Below are 16,745 nucleotides of genomic sequence, written 5' to 3'. Positions count from 1 at the left end.
ACCGAACTGCGCGTTTAAGTTGAGAAATGTACGATTGAAACGGGTTAGTGCACTTTCCCGTTCATGACCATGGTTCTTATAGAATACCTAGGGGTAGGGTATAACACGTACGGAGGCATTTTCTTTATGATCTGGTGCCAGTGGCATGTAGGTACAAAAAGCAAGTATTTTTACTTTTACAATAGATTTCAATGCCAATGATACAATCATCCGAAACCTCTTCTATATGTCTAATCGAAAAGGTTAGCGATTGTTTATATAAAATCAAAACACCGCCTTTACCACAGTTCAATTAATCATATAGGATTACATTTTTGTCCAATTCAGTAAATTCATTATAATTTACATTAAAGCAGCTGGGGACATAATACCATATACATTACATGCGACAAGGCGAATTTTATTTTGTGATGTACTTTACAGGATTTTGTTTTTGTTTGCACATGATTAGTTATTATTATTATACCTCACTTTTGTCTACAATGATAAAATCCCAATACCCGAAAAAGAGATATTTTGACTATAAAAAACATTTTCAACATTTTCGACACGTGACCAAACGAAAGGGACTGTCAGGTCATTGTGACCGCGCTAATATTTTCAATGTCGTATAAGGGCAAATAACTGCTTAAATTTTTTAGCCAAATCATGAAATGATTGCCTCCCTTATAGTAGTGACATCACTATTCAATGTGATATTTTGTTAACCTTGTTCATGAGGATGTTGAAAAGATGAAACTATTGAATTACATGAATTGAAACATTTTTTAACATTTTTATGTATTTAGTTTTGTTCGGTATAATAAAGTAAATATCAAATGGCAGCGTGTGTGACATTGATATTGTCAACCCTCGAAACAGAATGTCACCACTCGGCTTTCGCCTCGGGTGATATTCTGCCCTCGGGTTGATAATATCAATCTCACAATAAACGTAAACACTGAACGCCTAAATAATGTGGCCAGCTTCTCTACATAGTATGCTTTTGATCTTGACAACAATGCTGCAAGTACAGTATCCCAGCGGAAAGGTAACATGTAACATATGATAGTAACTACAATGAATCAAAAAAAACACACTAAAATTATAAACTTTACTGAAGTCAGTCTGGCCAAACAAGATCTGTGCTGGAGACCAATACATGAGAACCCTATGTCATGCAATTATAAATTGTCAAAAAAATGTTCACTGTGATATTCAAATACAGAAGAACTTCAGTCCGATCTATGAACTATATTATCACATGATTCATAATCGTCGCAGAAAAGCAGAAGCTTTATATTGACTATCATGTCCGGTGATGTTGCATTAAACCCAGGACCCGTTCGTTTCCCGTGTGGTTTATGCCGGCGTACTGTTGCAACCCACTACAGAGCAGTTTACTGTGAAGTGTGCCAACCATGGTGGCATATTGGATGTGCTAAAATATCACCAAAAATGTACATTTTTTGAACTTTCACAGTCCGACGAACCATGGATATGTGCACATTGTGACCTTTTCCAGTTTTCAGACTCATTTTCGAGCAAAAAAAAAGGCCCTTCACAAGATAGTGATATTGATATATTTGAAACACTTATTAATGCTAGAAATAAAAACCTAGAAAAAATTATATGCGGCTATTTAAACATAAATAATACAGATACAAATTTCCGAATGTGCATTGGTTATTACAGAAAAATGTTAAAGACATCTTATTCATAGCTGAAACAAAACTCGATGACACTTTTGTCGATGCCCAATTTCAAGTAGATAATTACACAGGTGGCAGTAACGTACCAAGGATATAGTATGGGTCCATGAGCCATATGCACTTAAATTTATTACAATTATAATGATTTCTTAGGAAAAAATTACAAAAAGCCATTTTGAAAAAAAAAAATGCTCCTGTGACAATGAGCCATGAGAGAGGTAGATATGAACAGTTTGACATGTGCATTGCTTCCAGGTCCGTATTTTTTTTTCAAAACAATATTTCCTTATCAATGATTGGCCGTCTTTTGGGCAAAAGATTAATCTTTCAGAAAAACCTTACTTCAAAGCCCAGTCCCAACCCGTTTACGCATCATGAACGGGCAACGGCGTACGAAACGGTAGTGTTTTCTCTGTCCGAATAAATCCCATACATTTTTCGCACCGAAGTCTCCCCTCTAAAACACACCAAGCACACAGTGCCAGTTTAAAATAATGGCATAGATAAAACACATGAAATAAAAGCCATGTAATGCTCACAATACCAGGGATAACACAAAAAAGAGGAAAGGATTCCACTTAATTCCATTGTGGTTCCTGATATTGGAGGTATGACACAGAAAGTCATGTTATACTTAAATATTCAGTATGAGTATTGCACAAAATTACATAATTCAGAAATGCATTTGATTTTGTTTGTTTGTTTTGGAATTAACGCCGTTTTTCAACAGTATTTCAGTTATGTAACGGCGGCCAGTTAACCTAACCAGTGTTCCTGGATTCTGTACCAGTACAAACCTGTTCTCCGCAAGTAATTGCCAACTTCCCTACATGAATTATCAGAGGTGGAGGACGAATGATTTCAGACACAATGTCTTTTATCAAATCGTCACGGAGAACAAACGCCCCGCCCGGGGATCGAACATACGCCCCGCCCGGGGATCAAACATACGCCCCGCCCGGGGATCGAGCTCGAAATGCATTTGTGATCACTTATATCACAATCAAACAGAGAAAAGTGGAAACTTCACAGGTCGCTCAACACGACAAAAACGAGAATGTTGCAGGCTCGGTTTGATTGAGCCTGTTCATGGACGGTAGTGGAAATGCATGCTACCGTCCACGCCCTCTAGCCCCGGGTTGAGCAGAACTCAACATTTACACATGCTAAAAGTACAAAAAAAGTTTGTATCACATTATTAAAACAAGAAATAGTTCATTACAGAGTTTGTCAACAAAACCTTAAACACTATCATTGATGTTATTATAGCGGAGATATTGATAGTGTAAAAATGAATGCATTGATATTATTAAAATGAAATCAGTACTGCAGTGGAGTGAAAAATTGAATAATTACTTGAGAAAAATATTTTTAAACTAAGATTCTAATAATTAAACATATTAAAATATTCAAATACTAATTGAGAGTGACTAGAATTAAATTAACTGACCATAAAGTGGGCTCTGGTGGCATGCTTGAATGTGTGGGAAGATTCAATACACTTAAGATGTTGAGGGAGACTGTTCCACAGAACAATACCATAACAAGAAATATCTTTAAAAATGATGGTCGGCGAATTGTAATAAGGAAAGAAGTTTATGAATTTTTCATCTAACATTCATCTTTCATCTAACATTTTTCAAATTGCAAAACTAAACACCGCACTTTAACAATTTAAATGGTTCTCTTTTAATTTTTCGCAAAGGTTTCGTGGGGTTGCAATTTTGTTTCGTTTATCCTTAGACGAATAATTACAGCAGTAGTTTGATGAAGATCCATGAAGCGGTTCATGAGAAGAGGTCATTAAACGTGTTTATATTTTTTAGCTAAATTGGTCCCTATCCCCATTTGTAACAAAATAGCAGGAGACCTTACAATATTGTTACACATCGAGTTTGGTAAAAATCCATTACATTTTAGTGGTTAATGCGAAGAAAGGCATATCTAATTTTAGCTATAGTGGTCCCTAATAGGGCCCAAGTTCCTATATAAATTAATTTGGAAGCGTACCTTATAATGATGCTCCAGACCAAGTATGACAAAGATCCACCAAGCTGTTCATGAGACGCTGTATAAAGGCATTTCTAGTTTTAGCTCTAGCAGCCCCTAAAAGGGGTTAAATGTCCAAGCTGAACAAAGTTGTCTGCGGGCCTAATAAAGATGCTACAAATCAAGTTTGATTAGAATACATGAGAAAAAAAATCAATTAAAGGATTTTTTTATTTATTATTTTTATTTATTTCTAAAATAGGCCAACTGATCCCGCTTTAACAAATGTATATTCGCTATTCAAGAATCTTTGGACAATGACGTCACACCTATAAAAAGTGAAGGTCAAGCAAAACAAACAAATGTAATTATTTCAATATTTCTGTTTCATAAGCAAAGTTTGACCGTAGTCATATCACATAGATAAACTGTATGCAGCGTACCTTCATTTCAGTGTAATGAGATTCAGTCATTATATAGCATATATATAATAAAACAGATTTCAACTGAGTTCAATATTTGCATACCATACTAAAGAAAAATATTCATATATAATAAATCAGTTAGATAATTTATAACAAATATATCAAAGCAAACAAGTACTCATTTTAATATGCAATCTGAAAAAGTCACAAAAGCAAGAAACCTTTCCATATACAGACGACAATTGTAACAAGGAAAATCCGGCTTTTAAAAAATACTTCTCTACATAAAAGACTCTTATCACACCCTTATTCATGTGATACGCAGACCGTATTCAGCTCTTTCTTTAATTTGATATATGTTGGTATTTGAACAGGTTTTTATCATATTTATTAAACTTACTTATCATTTTGAGATATATCAATATTCTTGCTAAATATACTGAGCCAAAGTTAGCTTTAAAACTGTGAACAGCGTCGTTTAGGATAAACGCTTTGTCTACATTTCACTCCGCGTAGCACAATCAACAGAGTGAAAGAAATTGACACTCTCGTCCAATCAGGAAGAGTGTTGCATAAATCTTCCATTTTGATAAATTATCTATAATGCGTTATCAAGAAGTTTGATTTGCAAACTGAAGTCACGTGGCATAGGTAACGAAAACGAATTTAGACGGCGTCGCCGAAAAAAAGGAAAATATTTCCTACCAAACCTTTCTATCTTCGGTAAAGAAAATCGTCCTGTGTCACTAAAAGTGCAGCTAGTATCACTTGAATCGGAAGAAGGAAGTGCAGACACTCTGGATCTGGTACAACGGTCATGGTCACGAGTAAGGTGTACAAAATGCTCCTTAAGGTATTCTGGTGCTGTGTCTGACCTAATTTTATGCTCATGACAGAGAGTTATCTGATCTACTCTCCTTGAAACATCTAACCAGTTAAGAATCTTGAATTGATCTAACTATCCATATTCAAGACAAATCGAACCAATTTATTCTGGATAGTCTGAAGCCCTTTTTCAATACAACAGAACTTGATTTCTGGTATTGAACGCGATGGCACTGTATTTGCTCTGGATTCATTCACATGAATTGCTTCTTGAAGTTGTTTCTCGAATAAATTAATATCAGCTTTAAGCTCAGAATTTTTTGTTTGATGATTTGTATATCTGATTCTAATTGCAGGATTTTCTGTTGATCTTTTAATTTTTCTTCTTGTAAATCCGTATATTTTTTGTTTAAGTCAATAACGTTAGCTAGTATTGCTCAAATTCATCGCGATTGTAGGGGCTTGCGCTATTCAGACGTCGTCCACTTGTACTGTACAACCAAACTTCATTTCAACCAAAATTCTATATAGTTATGACTCTGTAAACTGGACATGTAGGTACAAAGTGTAAAGTTCAAAGCTTTTTTCGAAGACTGTGTCAAAATGTGATGTACGAAAGGTTAACCAAGGTGCGACGCGATCCCTGTGAGTAGATAGTCTACTTTCAACCGAATAGTCACTAAAAAGTGTTTTGTGTAAATCATTGTAATATTCAAATCAGCTTTATATCTGTACTAAAATTATCACATTCTATGTCTATTTTATCAATAATCATCTTAAACTCTATAAATTTTCTTTTTAGGCACAATGAAAACACGTTTCAACTTACTAACATTAACAATTGTGAAGCCCGGGTCCCCAGCATTTTCATCACGAGCGGCACCGTGAGAACCCTGATTGCCGTAACCGACTGGATGAACATTCCTCACGTGAAGAATTAAAGCCCCGAGTAGGCTCGAACCAATCATGAGGGCAAGTGAATTGAATATATATGTATCTTTAGTCAAACACAGGAATGCTACCCATACGGCCTGTTGTTGATATTACATGTCATTCTAGTGTGAAATTCAATCTTATAAAGGTTGTTCTTTAGAAGCACTTACGCTGAACTGTATTTTTAATTGCGTTGTTTCCAACTAAAGAAATTACGGTAGCATTACTTACCATCGGACACGACGATCTGCCTCTTGCCACCAGTGACACCATGTCAGCTGCAATCGTGTGTCGATCATATTCTGCACTGTCGATATTCAGCAGTAATTTTTTAGTACAAACCTTCAAATGAAATGGTATTGCCAAATTGGAGATGGCGTCAATTATAGAAATTATGCATGTAAGGTTGAATTTTTTTCTTGTGTGAAAATTGGACACATACATGGAATAATCCAAGCTTACTTATACATTTAGATTTATAATCGAAGACTGATCGTATATTGCCTGAAATGAGTTCGATATAAAGCCAGTTTACTTTTTGTATCCATCCCTACACGTGATAAATATTAAACAAAGCTGTCCCGTTAGACAGCACGCTCCACTAAATCGCGATTGGCAGTAAAATGATTATGTCTCAATAAAGACCTCTTACTTATAAAAGGAAGATACAACCAAGGCATTAATTACGTCAAGAACACAATTAATTATTGATCGTACCACACATTGCGAAATGATGTACAGAATTGATTCAGTCATTATCTATATAGTACCATAGTTATGTCAAAAAGTAAGTGAGTTCAAAAAAATAAAAATAAGCATGAAAGGGGTTTAATTTGGTCAAAATACAAATCAGGTTATTGGATCGTAACATACATGCAGATGTATGATGATAAAGATTTATTAAGTTTGAAGTCTTACTATATTGTACAAATTATAACAAAAGCGAGATTGCCATAAAAATTAAGTATATAAGGGCATAATTCTGTCAAAAATACAATAAGAGTTATGGGGATTGTGACCACACATGCAGATGATGATTATAAAGAAAAAAATCAATTTCAAGTCATTATCTTTTAAAGTACCAAAGATATGTCTATAAACAAAGCTTTCAAAACAAACCATGAAAATAACATGAAAATAATTCCAAGTTTAACAACATTGTGACCTTGACCTTGGGTACAATGGGCCCAGCCCATGCACATACTTTGTTTGTATGTTGGACAATGTTTATGTGAACTTACAGTAAGATATAAGCAATAGCAGAAAAGCAAAGGTTGCCGAAAAACTTTAACCTTCAAATAACCCAAGTATAACATCTTGGTGACCTTCACCTTGGGTATAATGGGCCCAGTCCCTGCATATACTTTGTTTGTATGCTGGACAATGTTTATGTAAAGTTACAGTAAGATATAAGCAATAGTAACAAAGATGTGACAGAAAAACAATGGTTGCCGAAAAACTTTAGCCTAAATATAACACCTTGAAAGTTTATGAAATGTCATGCACGTCCTAGGCTTTGAAAATACAAAATGTATGATTTTGAATTAATGAAATGAGTTTATAGCTAGTTGCTAGTATATAAATTACACAATTTGTCAATCTGCATTCAAGAGATATACAAAAGTTTTATTTTCTGAGATTGTTTATATAATGCAGTTGTTTTTTGTTGTTTTTTCTTTTTTTTTATTCTTTTTTTTTTTATTTAAGGTGGAGTGCGACCTTTAAAAATTTTTTTAATACATCTATGAAAAATTAACGAAAGAAAATTGAGGATATTTCTGATTTATTCCCGTTTTCCGTTTGGCTCTTATTTAAGCCACATTTGTTTGGTGCGCTGTCAAACTTGGCCACTAACGGCACTTTTTGGGCGTCATTTCTTGGCGTCATTTTCATTGTTTCTGTAAGGTTTTCAGCATATCCCTATTTCAGTTGGAAGCGGACACGAAAGAAATTTATTTTATGTTTTCCAGTGAATTATAGAGTTTTCTCAGTGAAATAAAAGTGATAATCCACAGTTTTGAAACAGTAGATTATCATTTTTATTTTCACTGTTTTTGCCGAACTTGTTCCGGTCCTCCGTCGCAATTGAAGTCAAATTGTATACCGGGCGTTATGAATACCGGGGACCATAATGACGATGACGTCGATAAAATGACGTCATTTGTGTTATGCTTTCTGTTGATCTTTCCCGCGATTTTCGACATTTTTATAAATTACGCAACAAAAATAGAGTTTTACACATGAAATAAAAAGAAAATTTGTTTGTTTCAGTGAAATATCAATTTTATTTCACTCGTGAGCACCAAAAAAAAGTCATTTTCACTCGTGGCTACGCCACTCGTGAAAATATCAGTTTTTGATGCTCACTTGTGAAATAAAATTGATATTTCACTGAAACAAACAAATATCCTCTATGTATATATTTTTAAAAGATTTAAAATTCACTTTCCTGTGATATAAATTTCGTGAATGATCTATGCCGTACCTTAAGATTATGACGCATTAAAGCGTCAAACTTGCACAAAATGTAACGTAGAGTTTAGCTGGGAAATTGTCCGTTTTTCGAGTATAACTTTTTTTTTCGGGTCGAGGAATTTTGTTTAAATTTCAATCATAAATGTGCAAGTATATTTACTTGCGTTTGATTAACAAAAAATTGTATGTTCCCGAATTCGTTTTTTCAGTACGACCGAATTTGTTTCCCCACCCCGAGCTAAAATGCGACGTTATTTGTTGATATTTTTAAAGTTACTCTAAAGTTTCGGACGATTTCGGTAAACTTGTACTATGGAACAAGTTGTCGACATTTTATCGTAAAAATATACGTTCAATGAAAGCATATACTGAAATATAAAAAATATCACATATACAGTAAATCGAATTATAATAGAAAAATGAAGTAAACGCGATGTTACTTGGTGGTCTTTTTAAAGTTACGCTGATAGTTTCGGACGATTTCGGAAAATTTGTATTATGGAGCTTATTGCCGACATGATTTCGTTAATTTATACGTTTAATGTTAGCATAAAATACTGAAATATAAGAAAATAACACATCGGCCTATAATTCGAATTATAATAGAAAAATGAAGCCCCGGCTAGTTTTGAGCTGTGAATTTTTGGATTTTTTTTTTCAATTATGATTAACTTAGTTAGCATTCGAGTTTAATGTGTGATTATGATTGAATTCTTACGCATAAGAACGAAAAACTCGGGTTATTCTACGATAAGGTCGCTGACTTCAAATCACTTGCCAAATGGAAGTTTTATAACAGAATGGCATAATCTTCAAGGCTAATTTCTGTAGAACAAGCATCATTAATTTTGTATTACATAAGGCATTAACTTTTAAATACATTAAAACATCAACATACTTTATCAATGAACAGAATGGTCATGTTCCAAAAATTATTTCAAAATTGGACGCCAAAACTTTGAAAAAAACCCATTTAATTATAGCTTTAACTAATTTGCCTGGTGTCAAAGATCACAGAACACGACAGTATGAATTTTCACTTGAGTTAAAATATTTCAAACCAAAACCAGGAACTAGATTTCTATTTTTATCAGAAGGCGAATTATCGTTGAACGTGGGCGGGCCTTTTTGACTGTTCTGTTATAGGATGACGGAAGGATATCTTGACATTTATTTTGATTTTCTGATACTTCTAGAAAGCAAATCAGTTATTTTTGTAGCAAGGTATCGTAAAATGTAAATATAAGAATTGAATGCTATATTTTTTGTGCGTTCATATGGTTATGAACCACATTGGAAGGCCAAGTATCGCTTGTGTGATTCAGGAATTTGCAGGAAGTCCCAATGTACTTTATACCCGTATAAACGCACAGAAATTATTATTCAATTCTTAAATAAAGTATACATGTGTTCATACCTGTTACAACAGAATATATGCAAAGAACCTTAAAGTAAATACTCTAGAATGCCTATGAACTGATCTGACTGCTGAGGGCAAACTTTGACTTATACACAGTTTAAAAACAGACAAAATGATGAAGCTATTTCAACAGATTCTTATTTCATTATTCAACTAAATTTACGGTAAATTCTCTGCTAAATATTGCAGTTAGGAAAATGTTGTAAGCATTATATTGATTTCTAGACCAAGTTATTGTTTGCCATCTGTTGCATGTTTTTGATATCACAATCGTCTTCCTTTCAAAACAGTGAAATGAATCACTACGTTATTGGAAACCATCAAGTAAATAATTATACAGAGACAAAAGTCTTGTGACAGGTGTTAAGGCTGAAATATAAAATCTATATCACGAAACTGTGCAGACGATATTAGTAATTAAATATTAACTGGCTCTGAGTATTTATTGCACAGATAGATAGATAGATAGATAGATAGATAGATACAGAGACAGAGACAGAGAGACAGTTTATTCAAACAAAAGGCAATATGCACATATGTATATCCTAGGTTTCTAAATTACTTTCTGGTACTTATATCATGTGTAAAAATGTTTAGTTCTGCTCATCTCGGGGCTAGAGGGCTTGCACTTCCACTACCGTAAATCAAACCGAACCTGCAACATTTTCGTTTATGTCGTGTTGGGTGACCTGTGGTTTTCCACTTTTTTATTTTAAAGAAATCGAGGTATTACGGTATTTCAAACGTATTAAAGTGTAGGATTATAATTATTTCGCGCGTTACATGTCATGAATATACTATCAATTTAGATTCCCTACAGTTTGTTAACTCAGCGCCAGGTTATAGTGATTAGTACAGCCAGTCTACCTAACCCTCTGACCTGTGACATTCCGTGCAAAGCATAGTTGTAAAGCCGTATAAATACATAGCCTACTTATTAACGGTTAATAATGTTACACACTGATAGGCCGCACGAAAACTACATGTAGATATAGACTTGTCATAGTGCACTACTGCGGGAAATATAAAGTGGAAGTATTGGACTGGGAAATTCATGGCATGATTAATTTTGATTGATGTATTTTTTTCTGCAATAAATTTTGGGAGATGAGTGTGAGGGCATATGAAGAAGGCGGCTGGAATTGAAATTTGGTTTCTTTATACTAACCCCTCCCCCGACGGAGTGATGTAGGGTTGAGTAAGTGCTTTGCAGTATAATGACACGGAAATATATCGAGGGCTTGGTGCAAAACTATTGTAAGTGTATATAAATAAAGAACAAGATACAATAGTTTTGCGCCAAGCCCTTGATATTGTCATAACGGTATGATTTCCATGTAGAAATTAATGAAGTGATAGTTTATATGACAGAAATTGAGTGTTATACTATGGCAATGAGGATAACAAAGTCTAATGTTAATTTATGATCTGTTCTTTTTGCTATCGTTGATTCTCTTTGATTGTGGGATAGGTTACTTGTTTTTATTAAGGAAATAATGCTTTGGAATTTATAGTCTGTTGTTACAGACACGGCTGCTTATCCTTCCAAATTTTACTAGTGATGGACAATTGCCATTAAGCAAATTGTTCTTATGGTCAATAGCAGCTATAGTATATATGCATGTGAAATCATGTATGTATTTAGAATTTTAAGTGTATTTAGATTTAAATATGTATTTACAGTAACAAGTGCAAGTGGAGCAAGAAAAATAAACAACAAAATGTATAAATTTTGATCGAAATTTTGATAAAAGAGCAACAGCAATCTGCCGACACAAACTTTATTAGTCAATGACCAAGACAACAACATACTCATATGCTATGACATTGTCCCTACACCCATACCCACTCCTGATCAGTTTTATATTGCTTCTACGGATTGCGACGTTAACCCCAACCAAAAAATATATATATATATTCTACGATAAATCTCACTTGGGAACTTCTTATTTCGATTCTAACACGATGCATGAGTCCATTATAACACATATTCACATCAAATACTAATAATGAAGATTATACAAAAATTTAATGATGCGCTTTTAGACAGAAGTAATTTCATTAAAATCACGTATTAAAATCGAACGCTAATAAAGTTTATTATAATTAAAGTAAAAACCAAAATTTCGCAACTCAAAACTATCCGGGACTTCTTTTTTCTATTATTATTCGATTTACTGTATATTTGTTATTTCTTATATTTCAGAATATGCTTTCATTGAACGTATATTTTTACGATAGAATGTCGGTAACATGTTTCATAGTACAAGTTTTCCGAAATCGTCCGAAACTTTAGCGTAATTTTAAAGATACAACCAAATAACGTCGCATTTTAGCTCGGGGTTGGGAAAACAAAATCGGTCGTACTGAAAAAACGAATTCGATGACATACAATTTTTGGTTAACCAAACGCAAGTAAATATACTTGCACATTTATGATTGAAATTTAAACAAAATTCCTCGACCCAAAAAAATGTTATAGTCGAAAAACGGACAATTTTCCAGCTAAACTCTACGTTACATTTTGTGCAAGTCTGACGCTTTAATGCGTCATAATCTTAAGGTACGTCATAGATAATTCACGAAAGTAATATCACAGGAAAGGAAATTTTAAATCTTTTAAAAATATATAAATTTCATTCGTGTCCGCTTCTAAGTAAAACAGGAATATGCTGAAAACCTTACAGAAACAATGAAAATGACGCCAAGAAATGACGCCCCAAAAGTGCCGTTAGTGGCCAACTTTGACAGCGCACCAAACAAATGTGGCTTAAATAAGAGCCAAACGGAAAAGGTAATAAATCAGAAATATCCTCAATTTTCTTTCGTTAATTTTTCATAGACATATTTAAAAAAAAATAAAGGTCGCACTCCACCTTAACATGATAGGTCATATGGCAACTTTCCAGCTTTAATGGTGGAAGAAGACCCCAGGTGCCCTTCCGTGCATCAGTTCATCACGAGCGGGCACCTGGTAGAACCACCGACCTTCCGTAAGTCAGCTGGATGGCTTCCTCACATGAGGAATTCATCGTCCCGAGTGAGGCTCGAACCCACCTCGATGAGGGGCAATATAATGCAGTCGTTAATAAATCGTATTTCACAGTACTACATTGCGTAAATTTATGTGCCTGCCTTTAATTTTCAAAACATAATGTAAATTATTGACAAATCGCATTCTCTATCTTTGTCTTGGTGTATAATCGTAGTCATTCGTGATTGTCATTTATAATTTTTTTCGAAGTTATTTTATAGTCAGTCAAGTCCATACTTATTGTGTCTTGATTCTTTTATTAAGGTAATCATAGTTATCTTTATTGCTGGTATTTTTTGTTTGTTTGGAATGCAGTCAAGATTGCAAAGGACGGTGTCTGTATAGAACATAACATTAAAAACACGAAGTGTCGTTAAAAAAAGATACACGACTGCATTAATCAATGCACACTTTAAGCTACGAAACGTGCATGCACTCTGCACTTTTACATACGATTTGGTATTTATTAAGCAAAACAAAATGTAGTTTTTAAAGTAAAATTTTCTTGTTTTTTTATGTACGAATATAATCATTTTACAGAACACATATTTTACATCATACTTATATTAATCATAATTTCGAAAAAATATAAATATACTAAATAGGAGGGGTCGAAAAGTTGGGGTTTATTCTATTGTTTCTCGAAATAAAGAATAATGCTCTGAAAATAAAAAGGTAAAATAACCGATTGAGTTCTATGCACTATATATTTATGAAAAGAAAACGCTTTTGAGAAGTAAGCAAAATATATAGAAGCCGGGCTTAAGAGTTAGCAATGCAATAGACGTGTATACCCTGTAAAAAAAGACCGCGTTTTACGGCGTTAAGTACATAATACTCTTATAGCATTAGCTGTAAGAAAGATCATAGCTTCTTTATTATTATCTTTTTCTTAAAAAGGAAAATATTAATGTTTCACACTTTAAAAACGACACAGTCAAGTGCACAGAAATGGCTGACTGTTCATGTTTTGTCAATAAACTTTACTGTACCATTTACATCCTTGTAAAGTTTGTTATTTTACAAATTTATATTTAAGTTAACAATACACAATAAAGGCAAAACGATTCTAAACACAAATGGGCTTTTATTTGTTTATAAAAACGTATTTTATGGGCGTATGACCTTAAACTTTCGCGACATTGTTTAACACGAAATACAACTGTTTAGGATACCTACTTACAGCTTCCATTGTCTAAACTTTAAAAGACCGGCTGCTTGGTTTATGTCTTTATTTTCTCGCAAATAGAAAGAAAAAATGCTTCCGAAGTTAAAACTTAAAACAAAATAAGTTATTGACTGAGTTTTATGCAGCATACATCTTTTTGAATAAAAATATGGTCTTAAGCAAAATATACAGGAGACGTTACGCAATAGACGTGTGCCGCAAGATAGAAGGAACTACATAGGGAACTCGTGAAATGTCAGTGTAATAATACAGTTTTACACACTATGCTTATGCAGTTTTACATACTAGTAATGTAATCATATATTTTTGATTTTCATGATTTTCAAGATATGATACAATTTCTAAAGAATCCTCTTGAAACATACCTAGAGTTACCTCCTTTTTAAACTTTAACTAAAACTTTAAGGTTAATAATGTTTTCGTTATATACATAAATATACACAGAAGCCTTTTGATATAAAGATCCTTGAGATTCGCTCTTGCTGTTACACCAGTAAAGATATTTGACCTAATGTACTTAAAACTTCAGTTGACATTAAAGATTTATTTGCTTTTTTGTAATATAAACGTCACAGTTAAAGGTTCCCCTAAAGAATAGATTGAAAGTTTATATGATTTTATCTGAGTTAACCTGATTAATACAATAAAAACTAAAGCAAAATATTTGGCAAATGGGAAAACATTTCCAGGTGGTGTGAGTAATATTCACGCATACGATTTTAGCAGGGCATCAAGTAAAGAACATTTTTATATCAATTTTTCTTTTTTGTACATTTGATTCGACGGTATGTTGTGTTTTTCTTTAATTTTCTTATGTACCGTACAGTCATGATGTTATAAGGGAGAAAGTTCACGCGTCTAGAGGTCATATTTTTTGCTGAAAGTCATGTACCTTTTTTACAAGTGAAGTAGCTAGGACCACTTAGTTTTTACGAGTTTTAATCACTGAAACGGCCATTTCTTTTGGCTGTTCTAGCTACTGGGTTCAGAGGAGTGGATTTCAATGTTTGCCACAGTAACACAATTTCTTGAAAGGTAAAGAGCATATGAATCATTTTAGCCATTTTAGCAAATGAACAGAGAAGGAAATTATGTCCTTTGTCACACCGCGGCTCCATTAGAATATCGGGGAACCGTAGTGTACGTTTACATACCTCATTGAGCACGTAATATGAACCTACACCTTTGCAGAACAAGACAAAAATGCCAGAGTTTGTACCTTCAAAGTTTTCAACAACATTTCTTAAGTTTGCAACCGATAGACCATTGTAAAGTCGATGAATCAGTTGCAACGTTTAAATGTCAATTTTTCTGTTTCTTTCTTATGCATTTAATCACAAATATGCTTGTTTTTCAGATGTTCACACAACTTGTATACTACAGTTCATTTTACTCGGAATTTATCATAGACTCCCTGTGTAAAATCTCAGACTTAAAACTGGTAGATCTATGTTTACACTGTACATATTTTTGTATAGGCTATAAACATTGTAATGAATGTTTTATGCTTGAATAAATTATTCGTATTCGTAAAACTAAAATAAAGGTGTTAAATCCGTATAATATTTCAATGAAACTTCAAAGTTTTGTTGTTTGTAGCATCATTTGTGGTATGTGCCGCTGAGTGAAAAATCTTAATTTGATTTCTAAAATAGTGTGATATTTATTTCTAAAGTCACTATAATTATGTTCATTGTAAATATACTTCGTTATACCCAAGTGGAAACTGGCAGGTACTTGAAAACGCGGCTGTCTGATTGGTCAGTTAGAAGTTCAGATATGAACAGTAACAACATTGTGAAAAATAAATCGGGAAAAGAAAAAGAGCTTAAAACAGATAAATCTCTCATGTTTTTTAAATGTTATATGGAAAACTTTCCTTTCAACTCAAAGAGATTAAAGGGCTTTGATGGATTATGGGTAGTTATTTATCTCTTTTCTGCAAATTTATATGTAATATACCACTCCAGGGTTCACAAGTATACTCCTAGTGCTCAAGTCATAATTACGCCATGTTCTATAAAATGAACATAATGTGTATATTTAATACTACAATTTTAAAGATGCCCATTCATACAAGTTACAGTGTCATTATTTGAGGAATGTAGTATAATATATTTTAATAGGAATCGGCGAGGTAGAAAGATACCTCCAAACGAAATAGTGTTGGTTTTTATACACATTTTAGTTAGATTTATCAGGTGTATAAAAGGTTTTTAACTCGCACGGCTAACTCCGCTTCACGGAGCTGTTTCAGAGACACGTGATGAAAAACGTTACACCGAAAGCTATTCGGCCATCACCGGGATGTTGGTACCTTTCAGAAGAGGCAGTGGCCCTATAATGACACTTCGCAATTTCCGTGTGATAACGTTTTCTCGATGTGGAATTCGGCGTTCTTCGGACTGAAATGAAGCTCTACACTCGCGTGGTTTTCCGTAAAAAAATCAGGAGAATACCGAAATTGAATACAGAAAATGTATAACTCACTAAGTCAGAGACCATCATTTCAAAAAACGTACAGAGAACTAATTGGGAATGAGCTAAGTGTATACTTGGGAATAAGGTAATGTTTGTCCGTTCTGACTGGTCAGTCATGTAAATAAACCCAAGAAGTGATTCTTTTTTTTTTTTCAAAATTTAATATTTTTACTGCATTGACATTATTTCATTTTACATTTTGACAAAATTTGCTATATTTTATGTGTATTGAAAAAAAGGTTTATCAAACGAATTTCTCCGATGTAAACAGGGGGTCATCCCA

This window comes from Mercenaria mercenaria, chromosome 8, assembly GCF_021730395.1.
Source record: "Mercenaria mercenaria strain notata chromosome 8, MADL_Memer_1, whole genome shotgun sequence".
Taxonomy (NCBI): Eukaryota; Metazoa; Mollusca; class Bivalvia; order Venerida; family Veneridae; genus Mercenaria; species Mercenaria mercenaria.
The sequence above is the reverse complement of the archived record's forward strand: the minus strand, read 5'-3'. Positions refer to the sequence as shown.